The sequence below is a fragment of the Physeter macrocephalus genome, chromosome 2 (assembly GCF_002837175.3).
Source record: "Physeter macrocephalus isolate SW-GA chromosome 2, ASM283717v5, whole genome shotgun sequence".
Lineage (NCBI taxonomy): Eukaryota > Metazoa > Chordata > Mammalia > Artiodactyla > Physeteridae > Physeter > Physeter macrocephalus.
This window is the reverse complement of record NC_041215.1, coordinates 41,762,410-41,786,450: the sequence shown is the minus strand read 5'-3', so window position 1 is coordinate 41,786,450 and position 24,041 is coordinate 41,762,410. Positions and strand designations below refer to the sequence as shown.

The following is a 24,041-nucleotide window of genomic DNA, read 5'->3' as shown; positions in this document are numbered from 1 at the left end:
TGGCCAAAAAGGGCGTATGCGTTTTTTCCTGAATATATTCGGGAAAAAACGCATACGCCCTTTTTGGCCAATTGCATCATTGTCGAACTTCTGCCGCTTTTCATGTGCTGTCAAGGCCCTTTCGATCTACCTCTTGAAATCTGTTTCCTGCAATTCTGCCTTGCTTTCAAATCCTCTTCGTTGCCTTACCTCAATATATTTTGGGACGATAGTTATTATTTAGAACTCTGCAGGTTTGTGAAGTGCAGTGCCCCTGAGTTCCATTTTTCAACTCGCTTTTTTTGTGAGCTGGCCGCAAACCCGCAGGGTTGCTTCAGGCCCTATTGTGTTTCCGAGAGGCAGGCTGAGCCTTTGGTGAATTCTTCTTCGTGATGGGAAATTGGAGTGACATGTGCCTGTCCAAACACCTACAGCTAGTCTCTCATTGTTTCCCCCTCTTCCAGTTCATCCTGCGGACAAATTGAAGACACTACGAAACGGGAGTGTAAAGGCGCTGATTCTCCAGGTGGGGAGATTTTTAGTAAAACGGATGGAATGGCGAACCCGAGCACCAGAAGATGAGAAATGTGGTACTTTTCATAAAGCTTTCCCGATCACACGGTGTACCATCCGCTGGGTTTCCCATGAGTGTTTTTGCTGTAGGAAGATTCCCTTCAAACTGGAGAGTTGGGACCCATGGGATTGGTAGCACGCAGTATTACTTTAAAGGGTCTGCATTTGCTCACCCAACCTCACCATTCCTCTCCACCCCAGGAGTGTAAAGCCTTATGTGTCATCCAGTTGTGGGTGTTGATGTGGTCAATCCTGGTTGCATCACAGCCCCTGAACGCATTTTGGAAGAATTTCTCTGTCTTACAATGTGCTTGTATTTTTTGTCTTTCAAACGTATTTTTATAATGAAGTTTATCTGATTTTCACTGCTGTGTTTATGCCGCTTTGCACACACTTGATTCACTTACACAGTGACATCAATACTTAGCTTTAAAATGATTACTAGTCTGATATATTCTTCTGCGGTGAATAGGGCGTGTTGGGTCCATTTCATTGAGCAAGGCGTAGGTCTTGTCTATTATATATTTGGTTTATGGAACGGTATCTGTGCGAATTTCAAAGTCTTGTTTTATGCATCACCCCACCTCACCTTTCCCCTTAAGCAGGCATAAGTGTGTTTTCTACTAGCGTGACTATGTCCTGTTTTGTAATTCAGTTCATGTGTCACGAATTTTACATTCCCTGTTTAAGTGATATCTTATCGTAAGTTCCTTTTGCTGTGTGACTTATTTCACTTTGGACCATCGTACTTAAATCCACTCATTCTGCTGCTCCTAGCTTTATGACATTGATTTCATGGCTGAGTGATATTCCATTGTACCGAAGTAGCAAATCTTCAATGTCCATTTTTCTCCTCCCTGGGATATGTAAGTTGTACTGAAGTCGAGGTTCTTGTAAAGAGAGCAACCCCAATTTTAGGGGGTGCCTCTTTCTGGTTGATTTTTAGTTTTCCCAAGATATACGCCCATGTGTGGAAGTGCCCTAGGCTCTGTGGCTCTGTTTTATAGATATTATAGGAAACACCATACACTTCTGCAGAGTGGCTGTTGGCAATGTACATCCCGCCCATCAGCTTAACAAGGCTCCCTTGCCTCCATGGCCTGTCCTGCCTTTCTGGTTTTTAAACTTTTTTCGGATGGCTCTTTTGACCGGGGTGAAGTGAGACTTCTTGCTAGTGTTGATTTGCTCTCCCCGCTTGCTTGGTTGGCCAAAAAGGGCGTGTGCGTTTTTTCCTGAATATATTCAGGAAAAAACGCACACGCCCTTTTTGGCCAATTGCATCATTGTCGATGTTCTGCCGCTTTTCATGTGCTGTCTAGGCCCTTTTGATCTAATTCTTGAAATCTGTTTCCTGCAATTCTGCGTTGCTTTCAAATCCTCTTCGTTTCCTTACCTCCATATATTTTGAGACGATAGTTATCATTTAGAACTCTGCAGGTTTGTGAAGTGCAGTGCCCCTGAGCTCCATTTTTCAACTCGCTTTTTTGTGAGCTGGCCGCAAACCCGCAGGGTTGCTTCAGGCCCTATTGTGTTTCCGAGAGGCAAGCTGAGCCTTTGGTGAATTCTTCTTCGTGATGGGAAATTGGAGTGAAATGTACCTGTCCAAACACCTACAGCTAGTCTCTCATTGTTTCCCCCTCTTCCAGTTCATCCTCCGGACAAATTGAAGGCACTACGAAACGGCAGTGTAAAGGCGCTGATTCTCCAGGTGGGGAGATTGTTAGTAAAGTGGCTGGAATGGCTAACCCAAGCACCAGGAGATGAAAAATCAGGTGCGTTTTAGAAAGCTTTCCGGATCACATGGTGTACCATCCGCTGGGTTTCCTATGAGTGTTTTTGCTGTAGGAAGAGTCCCTTCAAACTGGAGAGTTGGGACCCATGGGATGGGTAGAACGCAGTATTACTTTAAAGGGTCTGCATTTGCTCACCCAACCTCACCAATCCTCTCCACCCCAAGAGTATACAGCCTTATGTGTCAGCCAGGTGTGGGTGTAGATGTGTTCAATCCTGGTTGCATCACAGCCCCGGAACGCATTTTGGAAGAATTACTCTGTCTTACACTGTGCTTGTTTTTTGTCTTTTTTTTTTTTTTTTTTTTTGCGGTATGCAGGCCTCTCACTGTTGTGACCTCTCCCGTTGCGGAGCACAGGCTCCGGACGCGCAGGCTCAGCAGCCATGGCTCACGGGCCCAGCCGCTCCGCGGCATGTGGGATCTTCCCGGACCGGCGCATAAATCCGTGTTTCCTGCATCGGCAGGCGGACTCTCAACCACTGCGCCACCAGGGAAGCCCTGTTTTTTGTCTTTGAAATGTATTTTTATAATGGGATTTGGCTGATTTTCACTGCTGTGTTTATGCCGCTTTGCAAACACTTGATTCACTTACAGAGAGATATCAATACTTAGGTTTAAAATGATTACTAGTCTTATATATTCTTCTGCGGTGAATAGGGGTTGTTGGATCCAGGTCGTTGAGCAAGGAGTATGTCTTGTCTATTACATATTTGGTTTATGGAACGGTAACTGTGCGAATTTCAAAGTCTTGTTTTATGCATCACCCCACCTCACCTTTCCCCTTAAGTAGGCATAAGTGTGTCTTCTAATAGCGTGACTCTGTCCTGTTTTGTAATTCAGTTCATGTGTAGCGAAGTTTACATTCCCTGTATAAGTGATATCTTATTGTAAGTTCCTTTTGCTGTGTGACTTATTTCACTTAGGACCATCGTACCTAAATCCACTCATTTTGCTGCTCTTAGCTTTATGACATTGATTTCATGGCTGAGTGATATTCCATTGTACCGAAGTAGCAAAACCTCATTGTCCATTTTTCTCCTCCCTGGGATATGTAAGGTGTACTGAAATCGAGGTTCTTGTAAAGAGAGGAGCCCCTAATTTTGAGGGTGCCTCTTTCTTGTTGATTTTTAGTTTTCCCACGATATACCACCATGTGTGGAAGTGCCCTAGGCTCTGTGGCTCTGTTTTTTAGATGTTTTAGAAAACACCCTACACTTCTCCAAAGTGGCTGTTGGTAATTTATGTCCCGCCCATCAGCATAAGAAGGCTCCCTTGTCTCCTTGGCCTTTCGTGCCTTTCTGGTTTTTAAACTTTTTTTGGATGGCCCTTTTGACCAGGGGTAAGTGAGACTTCTTTGTAGTGCTGATTTGCGCTCCCCACTTGCTTTGGTGGCCAAACAGGGCCTATGCGTTCTTTCCTGAATATATTCAGGAAACAACGCATAGGCCCTGTTTGGCCAATTGCATCATTGTCGATGTTCTGCCGCTTTTCATGTGCTGTCAAGGCCCTTTCGATCTACCTACTGAAATCTGTTTCCTGCAATTCTGCCTTGCTTTCAAATCCTCTTCGTTGCCTTACCTCAATATATTTTGGGACGATAGTTATCATTTAGAACTCTGCAGGTTTGTGAAGTGCAGTGCCCCTGAGCTCCATTTTTCAACTCGCTTTTCTGTGAGCTGGCCGCAAACTGGAAGGATTGCTTCAGGACCTATGGTGGTTCCGGGGGCAGGCTGAGCCTTTGGTGAATTCTTCTTCGTGATGGATAATTGTAGTGACCTTTGCCTGTCCAAACACCTACAGCTAGTCTTTCTTTTGTTCAACATCTTCCAGTTCATTCTCCGGACAAATTGCCGAAAGTACGAAACGGAGTGTAAAAGCGCTGATTCTCCAGGTGGGGAGGTTGTTTGTGGAGTGGCTGGAATCGCGAACCCGAGCACCAGGAGATGAGAAATGAGGTGCGTTTTAGAAAGCTTTCTGGCCAAAAAGGGCGTATGCGTTTTTTCCTGAATATATTCGGGAAAAAACGCATACGCCCTTTTTGGCCAATTGCATCATTGTCGAACTTCTGCCGCTTTTCATGTGCTGTCAAGGCCCTTTCGATCTACCTCTTGAAATCTGTTTCCTGCAATTCTGCCTTGCTTTCAAATCCTCTTCGTTGCCTTACCTCAATATATTTTGGGACGATAGTTATTATTTAGAACTCTGCAGGTTTGTGAAGTGCAGTGCCCCTGAGTTCCATTTTTCAACTCGCTTTTTTTGTGAGCTGGCCGCAAACCCGCAGGGTTGCTTCAGGCCCTATTGTGTTTCCGAGAGGCAGGCTGAGCCTTTGGTGAATTCTTCTTCGTGATGGGAAATTGGAGTGACATGTGCCTGTCCAAACACCTACAGCTAGTCTCTCATTGTTTCCCCCTCTTCCAGTTCATCCTGCGGACAAATTGAAGACACTACGAAACGGGAGTGTAAAGGCGCTGATTCTCCAGGTGGGGAGATTTTTAGTAAAACGGATGGAATGGCGAACCCGAGCACCAGAAGATGAGAAATGTGGTACTTTTCATAAAGCTTTCCCGATCACACGGTGTACCATCCGCTGGGTTTCCCATGAGTGTTTTTGCTGTAGGAAGATTCCCTTCAAACTGGAGAGTTGGGACCCATGGGATTGGTAGCACGCAGTATTACTTTAAAGGGTCTGCATTTGCTCACCCAACCTCACCATTCCTCTCCACCCCAGGAGTGTAAAGCCTTATGTGTCATCCAGTTGTGGGTGTTGATGTGGTCAATCCTGGTTGCATCACAGCCCCTGAACGCATTTTGGAAGAATTTCTCTGTCTTACAATGTGCTTGTATTTTTTGTCTTTCAAACGTATTTTTATAATGAAGTTTATCTGATTTTCACTGCTGTGTTTATGCCGCTTTGCACACACTTGATTCACTTACACAGTGACATCAATACTTAGCTTTAAAATGATTACTAGTCTGATATATTCTTCTGCGGTGAATAGGGCGTGTTGGGTCCATTTCATTGAGCAAGGCGTAGGTCTTGTCTATTATATATTTGGTTTATGGAACGGTATCTGTGCGAATTTCAAAGTCTTGTTTTATGCATCACCCCACCTCACCTTTCCCCTTAAGTAGGCATAAGTGTGTCTTCTAATAGCGTGACTCTGTCCTGTTTTGTAATTCAGTTCATGTGTAGCGAAGTTTACATTCCCTGTATAAGTGATATCTTATTGTAAGTTCCTTTTGCTGTGTGACTTATTTCACTTAGGACCATCGTACCTAAATCCACTCATTTTGCTGCTCTTAGCTTTATGACATTGATTTCATGGCTGAGTGATACTCCATTGTACCGAAGTAGCAAAACCTCATTGTCCATTTTTCTCCTCCCTGGGATATGTAAGGTGTACTGAAATCGAGGTTCTTGTAAAGAGAGGAGCCCCTAATTTTGAGGGTGCCTCTTTCTTGTTGATTTTTAGTTTTCCCACGATATACCACCATGTGTGGAAGTGCCCTAGGCTCTGTGGCTCTGTTTTTTAGATGTTTTAGAAAACACCCTACACTTCTCCAAAGTGGCTGTTGGTAATTTATGTCCCGCCCATCAGCATAAGAAGGCTCCCTTGTCTCCTTGGCCTTTCGTGCCTTTCTGGTTTTTAAACTTTTTTTGGATGGCCCTTTTGACCAGGGGTAAGTGAGACTTCTTTGTAGTGCTGATTTGCGCTCCCCACTTGCTTTGGTGGCCAAACAGGGCCTATGCGTTCTTTCCTGAATATATTCAGGAAACAACGCATAGGCCCTGTTTGGCCAATTGCATCATTGTCGATGTTCTGCCGCTTTTCATGTGCTGTCAAGGCCCTTTCGATCTACCTACTGAAATCTGTTTCCTGCAATTCTGCCTTGCTTTCAAATCCTCTTCGTTGCCTTACCTCAATATATTTTGGGACGATAGTTATCATTTAGAACTCTGCAGGTTTGTGAAGTGCAGTGCCCCTGAGCTCCATTTTTGAACTCGCTTTTTTGTGAGCTGGCCACAAACCGGAAGGATTGCTTCAGGTCCTATTGTATTTCCGGGGGGCAGGCGGAGCCTTTGGTGAATTCTTCTTCGTTATGGGAAATTGGAGTGACACGTGCCTGTCCAAACACCTACAGCTAGTCTCTCCTTGGTTCCCCTTCGTCCAGTTCATCCTGAGGACAAATTGAAGACCCTACGAAAAGGGAGTGTAAAAGCGCTGATTCTCCAGGTGAGGAGATTGTTAGCAAAGCGGCTGGAATGGCGAACCCGAGCACCAGGAGATGAAAAATGAGGTGCGTTTTAGAAAGCTTTCCCGATCACACGGTGTACCATCCGTTGGGTTTCCCATGAGTGTTTTTGCTGTAGGAAGATTCCCTTCAAACTGCAGAGTTGGGACCCATTTAATGGTAGCACGCAGTATTACTTTAAAGGATCTGCATTTGCTCACCCAACCTCACCAATCCTCTCCGTCCCAAGAGTATACAGCCTTATGTGTCATCCAGTTGTGGGTGTTGATGTGGTCAATCCTGGTTGCATCACAGCCCCTGAACGCATTTTGGAAGAATTTCTTTGTCTTACACTGTGCTTGTTTTTTTTGTCTTGCAAAAGTATTTTTATAATGAGGTTTAGCTGATATTCACTGCTGTGGATTGTTAGCAAAGCGGCTGGAATGGCGAACCCGAGCACCAGGAGATGAAAAATGAGATGCGTTTTAGAAAGCTTTCCCGGTCACACGGTGTACCATCCGTTGGGTTTCCCATGAGTGTTTTTGCTGTAGGAAGATTCCCTTCAAACTGCAGAGTTGGGACCCATTTAATGGTAGCACGCAGTATTACTTTAAAGGATCTGCATTTGCTCACCCAACCTCACCAATCCTCTCCGTCCCAAGAGTATACAGCCTTATGTGTCATCCAGTTGTGGGTGTTGATGTGGTCAATCCTGGTTGCATCACAGCCCCTGAACGCATTTTGGAAGAATTTCTTTGTCTTACACTGTGCTTGTTTTTTTTGTCTTGCAAAAGTATTTTTATAATGAGGTTTAGCTGATATTCACTGCTGTGTTTATGCCGCTTTGCACACACTTGATTCACTTACAGGAAGATATCAATACTTAGGTTTTAAGATGATTAGTAGTCTGATATATTCTTCTGCGGTGAATAGGGCGTGTTGGGTCCAGTTCATTGAGCAAGGAGTAGGTCTTGTCTAATATATATTTGGTTTATGGAACGGTATCTGTGCTAATTTCAAAGTCTTGTTTTATGCATCACCCCACCTCATCTTTCCCCTTAAGCAGGCATAAGTGTGTTTTCTAATAGCGTGACTCTGTCCTGTTTTGTAATTCAGATCATGTGTAGCAAATTTTACATTCCCTGTTTAAGTGATATCTTATCCTAAGTTCCTTTTGCTGTGTGACTTATTTTACTTAGGACCATCGTACCTAAATCCACTCATTCTGCTGCTCCTAGCTTTATGACATTGATTTCATGGCTGAGTGATATTCCATTGTACCGAAGTAGCAAAACTTCATTGTCCATTTTTCTCCTCCCTGGATATGTAAGGTGTACTGAAGTCGAGGTTCTTGTAAAGAGAGCAGCCCCAATTCTGGGGGTGGGGGGATGTGTTTCTTGTTGATTTTTAGTTTTCCCAAATTATACGCCCATGTGTAGAAGTGCCTTATGCTCTGTGGCTCTGTTTTTTAGATGTTACAGGAAGCACCATACACTTCTCCAGAGTGGTTTTTGGCAATGTACATCCCGCCCATCAGCTTAACAAGGCTCCCTTGTCTCCATGGCCTGTCCTGCTTTTCTGGTTTTTAAACTTTTTTCGGATGGCCCTTTTGACCGGGGGGAAGTGTGAATTCTTGGTAGTGCTGATTTGCTCTACCCGCTTGCTTGGTTGGCCAAAAAGGGCGTATGCGTTTTTTCCTGAATATATTCAGGAAAAAACGCATACGTTCTTTTTGGCCAATTGCATCATTGTCGAAATTCTGCCGCTTTTCATGTGCTGTCAAGGGCCTTACGATCTACCTCTTCTAATCTGTTTCCTGCAATTCTGCCTTGCTTTCAAATCCTCTTCGTTGCCTTACCTCAATATATTTGGGGACGATAGTTATCATTTAGAACTCTGCAGGTTTGTTAAGTTCAGTGCCCCTGAGCTCCATTTTTCAACTCGCTTCTTTGTGAGCTGGCCACAAACCCGCAGGGTTGTTTCAGGCCCTATTGTGGGTCCATGGGGCAGGCTGAGCCTTTGGTGTATTCTTCTTCGTGATGGGAAATTGGAGTGACATGTACCTGTCCAAACACCTACAGCTAGTCTCTCATTGGTTTCCCCTCTTCCAATTCATCCTCCGGAGTTATTGCAGACTGTACGAAACGGCAGTGTAAAGGCGCTGAATCTCCAGGTGGGGAGATTGTTAGTAAAGCGGCTGGAATGGCGAAGCCGGGCACCAGGAGATGGAAAATGAGGTGCGTTTTATAAAGCTTTCCTGATCACACTGTGTACCATTCGCTGGGTTTCCCATGAGTGTTTTTGCTGTAGGAAGATTCCCTTCAAACTGGAGAGTTGGGACCCATGGGATGGGTAGCACGCAGTATTACTTTTAATGGTCTGCATTTCTCACCCAACCTCACCAATCCTCTCCGCCCCAAGAGTATCCAGCCTTATATGTCATCCAACTGTGGGTGTAGATGTGGTCAATCCTGGTTGCATCACAGCCCCTGAACGCATTTTGGAAGAATTTCTCTGTCTTACACCATGTTTGTTTTTGTTTTGTTTTTGAAATGTATTTTTATAATTGGGTGTAGCTGATTTTCAGTGCTGTGTTTATGTCGCTTTACACACACTTGATTCACTTACAGATAGATATCAATACTTAGGTTTAAAGATGCTTACTAGTCTGATATATTCTTCTGCGGTGAATAGGGGGTGTTGGATCCAGGTCGTTGAGCAAGGAGTATGTCTTTTCTATTACATATTTGGTTTATGGAACGGTATCTGTGTTAATTTCAAAGTCTTGTTTTGTGCATCACCTCACGTCAACTTTCTCCTTAAGCAGGCATAAGTGTGTTCTATAACAGCGTGACTCTGTCCTGTTTTTTAATTCAGTTCATGTGTAGCGATTTTTACATTCCCTGTATAAGTGATATCTTATCGTAAGTTCCTTTTGCTGTGTGACTTATTTCACTTAGGACCATCGTACCTAAATCCACTCATTATGCTGCTCCTAGTTTTATGAGATTGATTTCATGTTTGAGTGATATTCCTTTGTACTGAAATAGCAAAACTTCTTTGTCCATTTTTCTGTTCCCTGGGATATGTAAGGTGTACTGAAGTCGAGGTTCTTGTAAAGAGAGCAGCCGCAAATTTTTTCTCCACAGCTTGGGAGGGGAGCTCGTGGCTACCACAGCTGTCAAGGACTCACACCTCATATTGGGGGCTGCCTTCAGTTTGGTGGCATGGAGCCGTCTAGGGAGTGCGCATCAAGCCTCGGAGCATCTTCCCAGGAATTTGGGCTGATTTTGGAAGAAAAAGGTGCTTTGCTTGTCCTTCCCTCCTGCTCAGTTTCTCCTTTTAACAACAGAAGACACCATATTTAGAGCAAGACTCCCACCCCAGCCTAGGCCATCTGCCTGCCTTGCACCAGTAATTCCGTGGATGTATGTTTTTCTTCCTTTCATCTGCTGATTCTCCCAGCTCCTCGTGGCTGGTGGGACATCACAGGAGACTCACAGTTCCTTACTGTCACCGGACTGTGATTTCTGGTTGGTGTTTCATATTGATAATCTCTTCCATTTTGAGTTTCTGCAGACAGCTGAGAGATGCAGCTTGGTGTGGTGGAGACCAAATCGGATCCGGAAACAGGACTTGAGATATGGTTTGATTCTGACTCGAGTTGGAAAACATAACATTTTCGGGACCTCAGTATCCTTCTCTGTGAATCAAGAGTTTGTACTTGGTTATTATGTTCCTAAGCAAGATCTCATATAGTGTCCCAGTCTGCATGAAGGTACTTTATACATTTTAATTTATCCTACTTTCTTTTAAAGTTGATGACTAGGCCAGTGAGCTGCTCTGGTGAGCAGTCGGGCGTGGTGTGCATTCGTGTCAGGGTTAGCACACAGTTGATTTCTGTGCCGCATTTTGGTTGCAAAATAGTGGAAGTCCAGATTCACCCTGATAGCAGATGTTAATGGCTAGTATTTTTGTTTTAACACAGTTTTCCAAGCACTGTATGTTGCTCTTAATGTAAATTTGTACTGAGGCTGGAAAGAGAAGTAGTAGGAAATTGTTTCAGAGTTGAGTCATTAGTATTCTCTAAAGACTGTTATTGCTACTTATAATTAAGAGTGATCAGACAGATATCTTTGAAACTACGGAAACAAAATTCAAATTAAAATATTTGTGGAACCCCGGAAACGTCTCTGGGGACCGTGAAGTCCTTCGGAACACAGTTCGAAAACCAGTAACTAGGATCAGTCACCCCCCTATTCATCTAGCTTAACAGTGTTCTGTGGTTCTCCAACTTTGCCCATTTTACTTATGCAGAACCTGAGACAGACTTGCCTAGGATCCCACCGATGCTGATGGGTGGGGCTCGCTGTGGATCAGAGATTTCCAGGCCTTGGATGCAGGAGTCCATTCAGTTCCCCCTCATCACCCTTCTGATCTTTTCCTGTCACCATCTCGGATACCCAGTGATGAAACCAACAGCCTCCCCCAGAGTGCCCCTCAACTTGTTTCCCCTCTCATCCCTTGTCTTGGACATCATTTTGGTCCCACAGTCACTGCCCCTTCTAGAATTATCTTCTGAAGTTGTTTTTCCTTTTTTCTCCCCTATTAGTACGCATCTACCACCATATCCCCTTTAGTTTAACCCCATCTAGTCAAGGGCGTAATGATCCTTCACTGCTATGTGACAGATCTTAGGGTTAAAAACTACCAAAAGGTGAGGTTAGCTTACAGTCTCAGAGTGCCTGGCTTCTTTGTGCTTCACACCAGGAGGTGACCCTGGAGGTCACTGCTCATTTGTGTTTCATCATCTCATCCTCTTCATCCTGTTTTTTCATCTGGCAAACACGTAATGACCATCCCCGGTGTGCAAGGCAGTCCTATTCCTGGCACTTCCTGTCTTTAGAGAGCTTACGGAGAAATGAAAGAAAAGATCATCCGACAGAGCAGTAGGTAAGCTCTTCAGAAAGAGCACGTACTGCTGGGAGTGCTCCAAGGAGGATGAGCCCTCCTCAGTCAAGGGAGCCAGGGGAGGTTTTAGTCAGGATGTGGGGTTCAGTTGTGAGAAGGGTGGGGTTTCCAGGGCAACGTGGATGAACACAGCAGACTCAGTATTTTTTTTTTATAGTTTAATGTATTTTAATAGCAAACTTACAGGAACAGCACAGAAAACAAACAACATTAAAAATATGTACCTGCATGTAGGGCACCTCAGTTAGAAAAGTATAGTGAATGGATGGAATCCACTGTATGATAAAAATGCTACAAACACCATTTAGTTTCAGTCAATAAGACATTTACCTGTTTTAAAAAAAAATCCAAATGCTGGCACTGTACAGAAAAATTTAACAGGTTTATTTATAATTGTTACATGGTTGAACTGCTGAAACTTGTTCACGGAAACATTTTGACTTGCATTAATGCTTCATGTCCCCGCATTGATATTAAAAATTCACACACACATGAAAATGGAAAAACTGCCAGTACCTGATTTCTGTCGCCCCCTGTTTTTCCACTTATAGTCATATGCTTAGGTACCTTTTGACCCCATGGGAAAAAAATAACGTTCAGAACTACCAATAGCAGGAAGAAGAGAATATATTTTTTTAAAGAATGAAATGTTTCGCATCAGAGTGGATTCTTAAGCACGTTCTCCATGTATGTGGTGCGCTAGCTGGATGTCTTTTGCCATAATTGTCACACATTTGGCATGGATAGCTCCTAGGTTGGTGTCTTCAAAAAGGCCAGCCAGGGTGGCCTGGCCTGCCTCCTACAAAGCACCAAGAGCTGTACTCTGGAAGCGCAGATCTGCTTTGAAGTCCTGAGCAACTGCCAGATGCTGGAAGGGGAGTTTGCGAATCAGCAGGGCTTGTAATGGTGAGGTTTCTTCACCCCTCCAGTGGAGGGTGCACTCTTGCGAGCAGCTTTCGTACCAAGTAGCTTCCTCGGTGCTCTACCACTGGTGGATTTGCGGGCAGTGGGCTCTGTACGAGCCATGGTGTAGAGACCTCCTCCCTTACCCTCTTCCCCTTCGGCTGGAGCTCGGCGAGCTAGACTAGGCGGCGCTGGCGTTGGAGAGCGACCACCGCACGGCGGCGGCTGCGAACACAGGATTGCTTCAATGTTGCTGCCGAGGGTGAAGCGAGAGGTAGGCCCTGACAGCCACCATCTAAAGACAGGTGGGAAGATGGGGTGGTCTGTAGTAGGACAGCAGAGGGGTGTGAATGACTAAGTTCAAGCAGTGCTACCCATGGGAATGTGGGACCGGCAAGCTGTGTCGAGATTGTCCTGTGGGCAGTGAGGAAAAGATCACATCTCTCTGGTTGGGGCTGACATCCCTCCTGAAGGGACGGGCATTTCCAGCTTCATCCATCCTCTGACGACACACGCCCTGATGTAAGAAGTGGTCCTCCAAGGATGGTGGATGGGTCTCTGAAGGAACTTCTTCACTGCTTCATAAGTCTGGTTTTGACCCCATTGGTATGGGGCTGTTTTTGAGAGTGTCCTCAAGTGGTTTGAGAAATTGGCATCTGGCAGGCAAAGCAGGTCTTGCCTCAGAGGGTGGCCCGGGAGGTTGGTCCGGAGATGGGAAGGACAGCTGTGTCTTGTAAACGGGGTGGCACATTTCTCTGTGTAATTTCCTTCTGGTGCTGGGCCTGTGGTCAGCCCTTAGTAAGGGCTTACCTTACCTTGGCTGTGCTGTGGGCAGTGGGGGAAGGGTGGCTCCCCGCTGGGGCCACAGTGTGCCCCCGAGGCTTATCTGTCTGTCTCCAAGTTCACCTTCTCCTCCTACCCCAACTTTGGAGGTGGGCTCGCTTGCTTGCTTTATTGAGATATGTTTCACATATCATCCAATTCTCCCATTTAAAGTATATAATTCAGTGTTGGGTGTTTTTTTGTTTTTGTTTTTGTTTTTAGCATATCCACAGAACACCTTTAAGCATGTACAGACCATTCTTGGTCCTAAAGAAACTGGGGAGGAAGGATGGCCTAGGAAGGCAGGGTGTGGTTTACTGACTCCTGGGCTGGCTTATCACTAGATTATCCCTCCTTTGCCACATAGCTGGCTGACCTTTGCCAAGTTAATCTCCCTGTGTCCTCGTTTTTTCATCTATAAAACAGACATGATAATATTAATAGTTCTTACCGTATAGGACTCTTTCGAGAATTCAATTCAAGGCCAAGGCAGAGATAGCGTGCCACCTTGTACTGGGTCCTTGCTCAGTTCTTGAGCCTGGTCTTTCCTTTGCTTAAACTTTGCAGCCTTGAGCAGCTTCTTCAGGGGGGTTCATCGAGGAAGCGGAGCAGGGCTTCCTGTCTGAAAGCTGACAGGTAATCCCTGTCTGCAAGTGCGGTTGTCTCCTAAAATAGCAAAAGAAAATTACCAGAGACTGTCTTTCTTGGTACAGCACCTCGTTTACTTGCTCTGGGAAAATCCCTTCAGCCCTGGGGTGACATCGGTTAACTGGCGTGGGTTATCGAAAAGGAAGTGCAGACATTTCCTGGGGAACTAAGGGCAGCGCCGGTTAGAAGGGTGGCTTCTAAAGCGTCAGCCCCTTGAGGGTGGGAGCCCTGTCTTGTTCCCAGTTCAGTCCCCAGGGCCTGATGAGAACAAGTGGGTCCTTGTTCAGTGTATCCTTGTAGAAGGAGTGGATGGCAGGTGCCTTTCACCTGGCCCACGTTAGAGGGGCTGAATGAAGTGCCACAGTGCCTGGGTGACAAGCTCATTCAGTCAACAGGTATTTTATTTGTGCCCCTTTGGCCACTCTCTGCCTCTGAGAACATAAGCGGGGGAGTCTCGTAAAGGATGTCATGGATCCTACACAGAAACCGGTAAAAAAGCAAGGTAGACAGACACGTGTTTTACAACTTCAGACTGGGGAGGAGCATCACAGTGGAGAGCGATGGGCCAGAGGAACTTACGTGATAAAGGGGGGGCTAGAGGGAGCTCCCGCCGCATTGATTGCCAGTGCGGTGGTGTGGCATCGTGACGGCATCCGTCTGCCTGCATCCAGGCCTCTCAAACTTGAGTGGTCATCAAAATCCCCTGGACAGACTTCCCTGGTGGCGCAGTGGTTAAGAATCCACCTGCCAGTGCAGGGGACACGGGTTGAGCCCTGGTCCGGGAAGATCCCACGTGCCGCGGAGCAACTAAGCCCGTGCGCCACAGCTACTGAGCCTGTGCCCTAGACCCCCTGCTCCACAACAAGAGAAGCCACCGCAATGAGAAGCCCGCGCACCGCGACGAAGAGCAGCCCCCGCTCGCCGCAACTAGAGAAAGCCTGCATGCAGCAACGAAGACCCAACGCAGCCAAAAAAACAACAAAAAATCGCCTGGATGGCTGATAGAAACACAGGATGCTGGACACCCCGCCCCGCCACCGCCCCCAGTTGCTGATTCAGTTGGTCTGGGGTGGGGCCTGAGGGTTGGCATCTCTCACTGATGCTCCTGCTCTTGCTGAGTTAGGGACCACACTTTGAGATCCACTGGCCTAGAATTCAGCAGTTGGTAAACTTTTTCTGTTAAGGGCCAAGAGTGAATGTTCTAGGCTTTTGAGCTACGTAAGATTTCAGTCACATATTCTTTGTTGCTTTTCACAGCCCTTTAAGCATGTACAGACCATTCTTGGTCCTAAAGAAACTGGGGAGGAAGGATGGCCTAGGAAGGCAGGGTGTGGTTTACTGACTCCTGGGCTGGCTTATCACTAGATTATCCCTCCTTTGCCACATAGCTGGCTGACCTTTGCCAAGTTAATCTCCCTGTGTCCTCGTTTTTTCATCTATAAAACAGACATGATAATATTAATAGTTCTTACCGTATAGGACTCTTTCGAGAATTCAATTCAAGGCCAAGGCAGAGATAGCGTGCCACCTTGTACTGGGTCCTTGCTCAGTTCTTGAGCCTGGTCTTTCCTTTGCTTAAACTTTGCAGCCTTGAGCAGCTTCTTCAGAGGGGTTCATCGAGGAAGCGGAGCAGGGCTTCCTGTCTGAAAGCTGACAGGTAATCCCTGTCTGCAAGTGCGGTTGTCTCCTAAAATAGCAAAAGAAAATTACCAGAGACTGTCTTTCTTGGTACAGCACCTCGTTTACTTGCTCTGGGAAAATCCCTTCAGCCCTGGGGTGACATCGGCTAACTGGCGTGGGTTATCGAAAAGGAAGTGAAGACATTTCCTGGGGAACTAAGGGCAGCACCGGTTAGAAGGGTGGCTTCTAAAGCATCAGCCCCTTGAGGGTGGGAGCCCTGTCTTGTTCCCAGTTCAGTCCCCAGGGCCTGATGACAACAAGTGGAGTGCGGTTGTCTCCTAAAATAGCAAAAGAAAATTACCAGAGACTGTCTTTCTTGGTACAGCACCTCGTTTACTTGCTCTGGGAAAATCCCTTCAGCCCTGGGGTGACATCGGTTAACTGGCGTGGGTTATCGAAAAGGAAGTGCAGACATTTCCTGGGGAACTAAGGGCAGCGCCGGTTAGAAGGGTGGCTTCTAAAGCGTCAGCCCCTTGAGGGTGGGAGCCCTGTCTTGTTCCCAGTTCAGTCCCCAGGGCCTGATGAGAACAAGTGGGTCCTTGTTCAGTGTATCCTTGTAGAAGGAGTGGATGGCAGGTGCCTTTCACCTGGCCCACGTTAGAGGGGCTGAATGAAGTGCCACAGTGCCTGGGTGACAAGCTCATTCAGTCAACAGGTATTTTATTTGTGCCCCTTTGGCCACTCTCTGCCTCTGAGAACATAAGCGGGGGAGTCTCGTAAAGGATGTCATGGATCCTACACAGAAACCGGTAAAAAAGCAAGGTAGACAGACACGTGTTTTACAACTTCAGACTGGGGAGGAGCATCACAGTGGAGAGCGATGGGCCAGAGGAACTTACGTGATAAAGGGGGGGCTAGAGGGAGCTCCCGCCGCATTGATTGCCAGTGCGGTGGTGTGGCATCGTGACGGCATCCGTCTGCCTGCATCCAGGCCTCTCAAACTTGAGTGGTCATCAAAATCCCCTGGACAGACTTCCCTGGTGGCGCAGTGGTTAAGAATCCACCTGCCAGTGCAGGGGACACGGGTTGAGCCCTGGTCCGGGAAGATCCCACGTGCCGCGGAGCAACTAAGCCCGTGCGCCACAGCTACTGAGCCTGTGCCCTAGACCCCCTGCTCCACAACAAGAGAAGCCACCGCAATGAGAAGCCCGCGCACCGCGACGAAGAGCAGCCCCCGCTCGCCGCAACTAGAGAAAGCCTGCATGCAGCAACGAAGACCCAACGCAGCCAAAAAAACAACAAAAAATCGCCTGGATGGCTGATAGAAACACAGGATGCTGGACACCCCGCCCCGCCACCGCCCCCAGTTGCTGATTCAGTTGGTCTGGGGTGGGGCCTGAGGGTTGGCATCTCTCACTGATGCTCCTGCTCTTGCTGAGTTAGGGACCACACTTTGAGATCCACTGGCCTAGAATTCAGCAGTTGGTAAACTTTTTCTGTTAAGGGCCAAGAGTGAATGTTCTAGGCTTTTGAGCTACGTAAGATTTCAGTCACATATTCTTTGTTGCTTTTCACAGCCCTTTAAGCATGTACAGACCATTCTTGGTTATAAAGAAACTGGGGAGGAAGGATGGCCTAGGAAGGCAGGGTGTGGTTTACTGACTCCTGGGCTGGCTTATCACTAGATTATCCCTCCTTTGCCACATAGCTGGCTGACCTTTGCCAAGTTAATCTCCCTGTGTCCTCGTTTTTTCATCTATAAAACAGACATGATAATATTAATAGTTCTTACCGTATGTATAGGACTCTTTCAAGAATTCAATGAACTAAGGCACAAACAGCATCTATCACAGTGCCTGGGACATAACTAGAATTTATTTATCATTTACTATCAGTAGAGGGACTACCAGGTACCGATGACTCTGTTGATAGGCAAGGAAAAGAGCGAGAGAGGAAGACCAACACAGATCCGCTGCATCGCAGACGCTGAAAGCTAATTGTCCCAGGATCCTGTTGTCATTTCTTCTTAGGCTGCTTAGGAAGAAGAATCCTTTGATCTGAAACATAGGCACACTCTGAATACATCCTGGGTTAGTCCCTCGTAGGAGGTCATGCTCAGCCTTTGCTTAAAAAACGGTACCATTTGTTGTCCAGCCTGTGCTGGTACCAGGTAGTATCTGGCTGCATTCGTATTGAAACGATGGCTTTTAACCTCGCATCTTGTCCCATGGTGTGAGTAAAAATGAGAACCACAAAAAAGCAGGCCATCGTGTGCCCCACATTTCCCGTGCTGAAGTGTGCAATTGAGGAGTGTGGTTCAGCTTTCACTCGTGGTAGCTAGCACGGAAAGACGGCTGGGTACCCCTGGCATAGCCTCTCTGTGCTGGTGCCTAGGATGAGGCCACCTGGTGGCCCCGAGGCATTCAGCTCAGCTGTGGACACTGCTACTGAAAGCTGGCTGTGCTTAAGTAATACAGAGGGCTCTCTCCCCTTTCCTTGTCTGATTACCCACCAGGGGGCATCCACTTTCTGGCTCATTTCTCCAGCTGCGGGCTCTAATCCTTGCTAGAGCACATAAAGATGACTTTGTAAGTTCAAGTTTCAGAGGCACAAAAGTGCCTGGTGGTGATGAGACTCCACCCTCCACTTGGGTTTTTGCTGACATTCAGTGAAATATCCTTCCATCTCCTCCCCACCTTGCAGAACAAGCTTCCTGTTTTGAACTTGGTCCAGACTGGAACAGCCCCGCTACACCTGTGAACACGTGCAGACACACATTTCCCGCCTCCGTATTTGTACAGCTTTTCATCACCCAGCCAGATTTCCCCTCTCCGTTTACAGATCCCGAATTGTAACATAAGATAAGGAGCTGGCAGATTAAGAAAAAAGGAAGTTCACATTTTAGAGCTATTTGGGTGAAAACAAGGCTCTAGTTTATTTCACTGTGTTTTGCCTCAACGACTCTGCTAACTTTCTCCCTTCTTCACAGCAGGATGGAAACGAGGAAAGGAAATCAGCTGACGCAGGAGCCCGAGTGAGACGAAGAAAACCCACAAGCCCAGCCTACACCATGAACTTGTGTCTCCTTTGCACACTGTAAGAGCCCAGGGCAGGTGAAGTTGCCAGAGAGCAATGGCTCTCTTTACTCCGTGGAAGCTGTCCTCTCAGAAGCTGGGCTTTTTCCTCGTGACTTTTGGCTTTATTTGGGGTATGATGCTCTTGCATTTTACCATCCAGCAGAGAACTCAGCCCGAGAGCAGCTCCATGCTTCGGGAACAGATCCTGGACCTCAGCAAGAGGTACATCAAGGCGCTGGCAGAAGAAAACAGAAATGTGGTGGATGGGCCCTACGCGGGGGTCATGACAGCTTACGGTAAGCACTGCACTGCCGGGGCTCCTCCGTCGAGTGTGGCTTTGCCTCCAAGGGACCCCAGAGGCTCTCAGACTTGATCATGGATTGAGTATATCCCTCGCCACTACCTTCATGGCGATAAGCTGCACACAGAGGGACGCTTTTAGAAAGTTAAAGCTACGCCCTTTGGGAGGTTCTGACCTCTTGTACACGCTGACACTTAGCGCCAGGAGCAGTGGGGCTTCCCAGTTAGAGCTCTGGTGGTTGTATTTGCAGCTGCTTCCTCCTCCCTGGACACATTGCTGGACTGCATGATCTCATCTGGGGGGATGATCAGGGCATGTAGAAAAATCTTCTCATTATCGTTCCCTAAACGAACCTTAATTAGGACTGGTGGGGGTGAGGTAAGGAGGGTGGGGAAGAATGTTCTACGGACGCCAAGAAACTCAGAGCCGAATGTGTGCCTCCCTCTGGCCAGTATGCAGGGACATCAGGGCTTACGTGCTGACTGATAGTTTTAACCTTTGGTTCCTCAGAGTTTACCACCGTTGTGTCTTGCTCTTGTCTCTGGTTGCCCTCGCTTTGAAGGAAATCTTTTTGTACTCGTTGCTTTTTTTGTCAGGTGCTTGAAATCCATTTTGAAATGAGGTTGAGTGAAAAAAAATACACATATGGAGTATTACTTATTTTTCTTTCAGCAAAAGTTAGGCTTAATATAGAAAAGCTGGAAGCTGTAGACAAGCAAAAAAAAAATCAAGAAAAAGGAAAATCACATAAATTACTACTGTAGAAAATAATCACAATTAACATTTCAGTGTATATCTTTCTGATATATATGTGTATACACACATAATGTATATATACACACAAACATATGTATATATATATATGTCTGTATAAATAAAATATTTACAAAAACATACACACACAAATACAAAATGAAAATTGCAAATGAAATTTGGATCAGACTGTATTTTGGAGAATCCAAGTCCCAGCCCTCCTGTGGTTACCGAGTATTGGAGTGGACTTGATCCTCAGAAGATGACCTTGGTTACTGTGAAGTGACAGTTCTGGTCATTGAAGGGAGACTTCAGTGGCCTCACGGTTTGAGATCTGAAGTATACTATAAATCAGATAGAAGAGTGGAATTGGGCAAGGTGGGAAAGTTCGATGTTCTACTTTGTGACCCATTCAAGGTCTTTGAAGTATGTAGAGGTCAAATGATGATTCCTGAAAATGTGTAGCCACAGGTTGAAGCTTGAGTTTAAACAAAGGAAATCATGCTCAATGTTACATATTTTCTTTTCAAAAGGATCCAGGAAACTTGGTTATTTTTAAAATTATATATATATAATTAATTAATTTAATTTTATAAATATATAGATATAAAAATTGTATACTTTTTTTGGTAAGGAGGAAATGGTTGCTTTTTTTTTTGAAAAGGTTGCTTTTAACATACAACGTGGACATTCTTTTTCAGTGCCTACTATTTGAATGATCACATAGTCTGCTTTTAATCTATTCCTTCAAGATTTGTAGGCACTGGTTTTTAATATGCTTAAATAAAATGTCACCTTTTTCAATCTAATGGATCAAAAAATGAGACTTCTTTGAGAGCTGACCTTGAGAAACAGCTAGGTAGTTTTTCAGAGGGTGCGTTTTAAATTACTCATTGACTTCGATCTTCTGTAATAACTCCCAAATGTTATAGGTAAACTGCCAGAAAAAGACAAAGCAAATTGTCTTCGTTGGTGTTACCAGTGGGTTACAAGTAAATGTCACAAGTAAAACAGATGCTGTTTTTCAGTTTCTGGTTCAGTGCATTCCACATTACACATTTGGAGGGAAAGAGGTCTAGTCCTGTAGTAACTTCCTCCTTAGGTTTATCTCGGTCTCTCTCAAACTTTTACCGTGGGAAGGAAGAAGCCACATGAATGGTAGATTTATAGACTTTATTTTTTCTAGTTGTTTCGACCAGTTTTATTTCTTGTGTACTGCTAAGCAGCTCATAGGGTGGGTTTCCTGCACACTCTAAAGAGCAATGATCTGGTGTTAGCTTTTCAGCCTGACCGAGACAGTATGATTTTTAGAAAGATATCAAAAACCCCAGAGTAGTCTGTTAGAATATGAACCACTGTATATGCTTGTAATCATAGGACTTTGGAGCTCAAAGAAACTACAGAATTTTATTTCAACTTCCTCTGTTTACAGACGAAACTTAGCAAAATAATTCTTCTCCTCAAAAACAACAAACAACCAAACGGCCCCATCGGCAAGTCTAACGTATTTTTCTCTTTCATCTAATCAACTCGACATGCCAATCAAAGTGGTCTTTGGATCTGAGTTTCGGGAATTTAATTGGACTGTGCATTAGTGCTTGAGGTTTGGGGATCATCACGCGATGAAATCTTACCCAGACATAGGTTCTCATCTCAGCACTATTGATGTTTGGAGCCGGGTAATTCTATGTGTGGGGGACTGCTTGTACCTTGTAGGATGTTTAGCAGCATCTCTGGTGTCTCTACCCACTAGATGCCAGTAGCATCAAAAATGTCTCTGGGCTTGGGGGGCAAAATTTCCCTCCTGCCCACCTGGGAGAGCCACTGCACGAAGACTGGAAACAGCAAACCCCATCTAACAGCATCTTCTTATGGAAGTCCTTAAGCAGATAACTGGATTTTATTGTTTAAAATTTTCCAGGCTAGTTCTCCCTGGTTCTCAGCTCTTGGTATCAACAGCTGGGATTGAGCCAGATGGTATAGTCCAGAGCCAGTCCTGGAAAGCTGGAGAGCCATTCTGATGATATGTGCTTCCCCTGGAATCCATCACTAGCAGTTGTGGACATGTCAATTGCCAGGCAGCTCCGGTGGGTGATGTTATGTGTCAGATGGAGGTATGGAGACTGCCGGATGTTCAGTGGTTTAGCTGGGCTGGTGGAGTGGGGATGAGGATGTGTGAGCCATTGGTTTGCAGTCTCTTTTTCTGCCACGGATGCAGCCCATCCACAGAGCACTGCCTGGATGTCTGCTCTGGAACAGTGAAGAGCTAACCCTCTGTGGCTGGGACCTATGTCTGGTTTGAATGAATCCAGTTAATTGACCCCCCCCTCAAAAAACCTCTTCCTTCTCCCATCCCATATTGGTATAATCAGAGGCTCTTAATGTACTACAAATTTGTTTTAAGTAGCTGTGGCAGGTGTTTGAAGAATCGTAGTAGCTGATTTTAGATTAAAATTCCTGACTTGAGACGCTAGAGCAGAAGTGTTCAGCAAACCGTGACTTGTGGGTCATATTTGGAGCTCTGCCTGTCTGTGTAAATAAAGTTTCATTGAAACACAAACACTGCCATTTGTTTATAACAACTGTAATAACAGAGAAACATGACAGTACCAGTATTTATTTCACATAACATCTAAAGTGTGCTGACTCCATCTTTCAGTAGTCTCCATAGTTCATTCTAAAACACTCGTGTGATCGTGTGCCTCCTTGACTCAACAATTTCCCAGGACTCCCATGGCCTTGGGCCAGATCCTCCTGTTTTCAAATGGATTTAGAACCCAGTACCCTATTGTTTATGTGTAGTCTGTGGCTGCTTTTGTGCTACAGTCCCAGAGCTGAGTAGTTGCTGCAGAGAGTGCAAAGCCTAAGATGTTTACTGTCTGGTCTTTGCCAAAAATGTTTGTCTATCTCTGACATGCAGTTGCTGTTTGTTGTTCGTTTGACTAGTCCTTAAACAACAGTAGAAGAACTTTCAAATGGTATCCCCCCCTCCTCCATCCTCGTTCTGGTGATTTGAAGAGAGACTTCTGACTTTCTTTTAGGATATGGCCATTCAGAAGTAGTGCCTGGAAGATATCCCGGGCAGCCTGTGTGAAACAGTCGCAGCATTCATTCCTGGGGTGTGGAGGGCGTTTCTGGGTGCTTCTCTATCACGGCGGAGAGGAGCATGTGCAGCCAGAGCCGTCTGTAGCTCAGCCTCCGCTGCATCTCCCAGGCCCGCGTGGCAGGGCCATGCCTGTCTGTGATTTCTCGGGAGTTGCGTCACGAATGGCGTCACTCGCCCAGTCAATGCTGTGCTTGTTTCTGAGGTGAATTGATCTCTGTCTCCAAAGTCCTGACCCAAATTCTGATGCCCAGTGATCACCTCTTATCTCACAGGCCAGGCTTGGTCCACTTGTGTTCTCAAAGTAGCAGGAATAGAAATCTAGGGTGATGAGAGACACCCCTCCCCCACCCAGGGGTACATCCACACCTTATTAACCTTGACTTTTCTCACCTACTTGATTCTCTGGGCACTGGGACACTCTGCCCTGGACTGGGCACCAGCTCAGGCTGAAGCAGCTATGAGCCCTCAGCTTGTCTGCCAGCCCCCCACCAATATTCTGTTTCCCTGCTGCCTGGTTCCCCCTTGGCCTCCAGGTCTGTACACCTGCTCTGCCTTACCTCCTCTCTCCTGGTTCCCTGAACTCCTTGGGCCTAGACTGTCCCCGGCATTGGCTCTTATCCTTCCAGCCTGGCACTTTGGGCAGTGTCTGTGCCGTGGGCAGCGCTGTCGATGCTTTGTGTGCACAGCTGGGGAAAGACTGACAGGGTCCCTGCTCTCACGGAGGCTGCACTCATTTGGGGGGAGAAATAATAAACAAGAGAATGACAGATAGCAGTAAATTCCAGGAAGAAAAATGACACAGGGAGATGGGATTTTTTAAAAAGTACTTGAGGAGCTACTTTGGAGGAGAAGGTCAAAGAAGGCCTCTCCCAGGAGGTGTCTTTTATTTTTTATTTATTTTATTTATTTTTGGCTGCGTCGGGTCTCTGTTGCTGCACATGGGCTTTACTCTAGTTGCAGTGAGCGGGGGCTACTCTTTGTTGCGGTGCGCGGGCTTCTCATTGCGGTGGCTTCTCTTGTTGCGGAGCACGGGCTCTAGGCGCATGGGCTCAGTAGTTGTGACTTGCGGGCTCTAGAGCACAGGCTCAGTAGTTGTGGCTCGCGTGCACAGTAGTTGTGGCTTGCCGGCTCTAGAGCGCAGGCTCAGTAGTTGTGGTTCGCGGGCTCAGTAGTTGTGGCTCACAGGCTGTAGAGCACAGGCTCAGTAGTTGTGGCGCACGGGCTTAGTTGCTCTGCGTCATGTGGGATCCTCCTGGGCCAGGG

General features: G+C 46.2%; 1 protein-coding gene and 1 pseudogene across 6 annotated transcripts in view; both read right to left on the bottom strand.

Moving 5' to 3' along the window:
• Positions 1-24,041, bottom strand: part of LOC112062645 (alpha-1,6-mannosylglycoprotein 6-beta-N-acetylglucosaminyltransferase A) — a 280,334-nt gene that overhangs the window by 71,896 nt on the left and 184,397 nt on the right. The gene's annotated exons all lie outside the window — the stretch shown is intronic.
• Positions 12,219-12,574, bottom strand: LOC112062711 (histone H3.3-like; annotated as a pseudogene).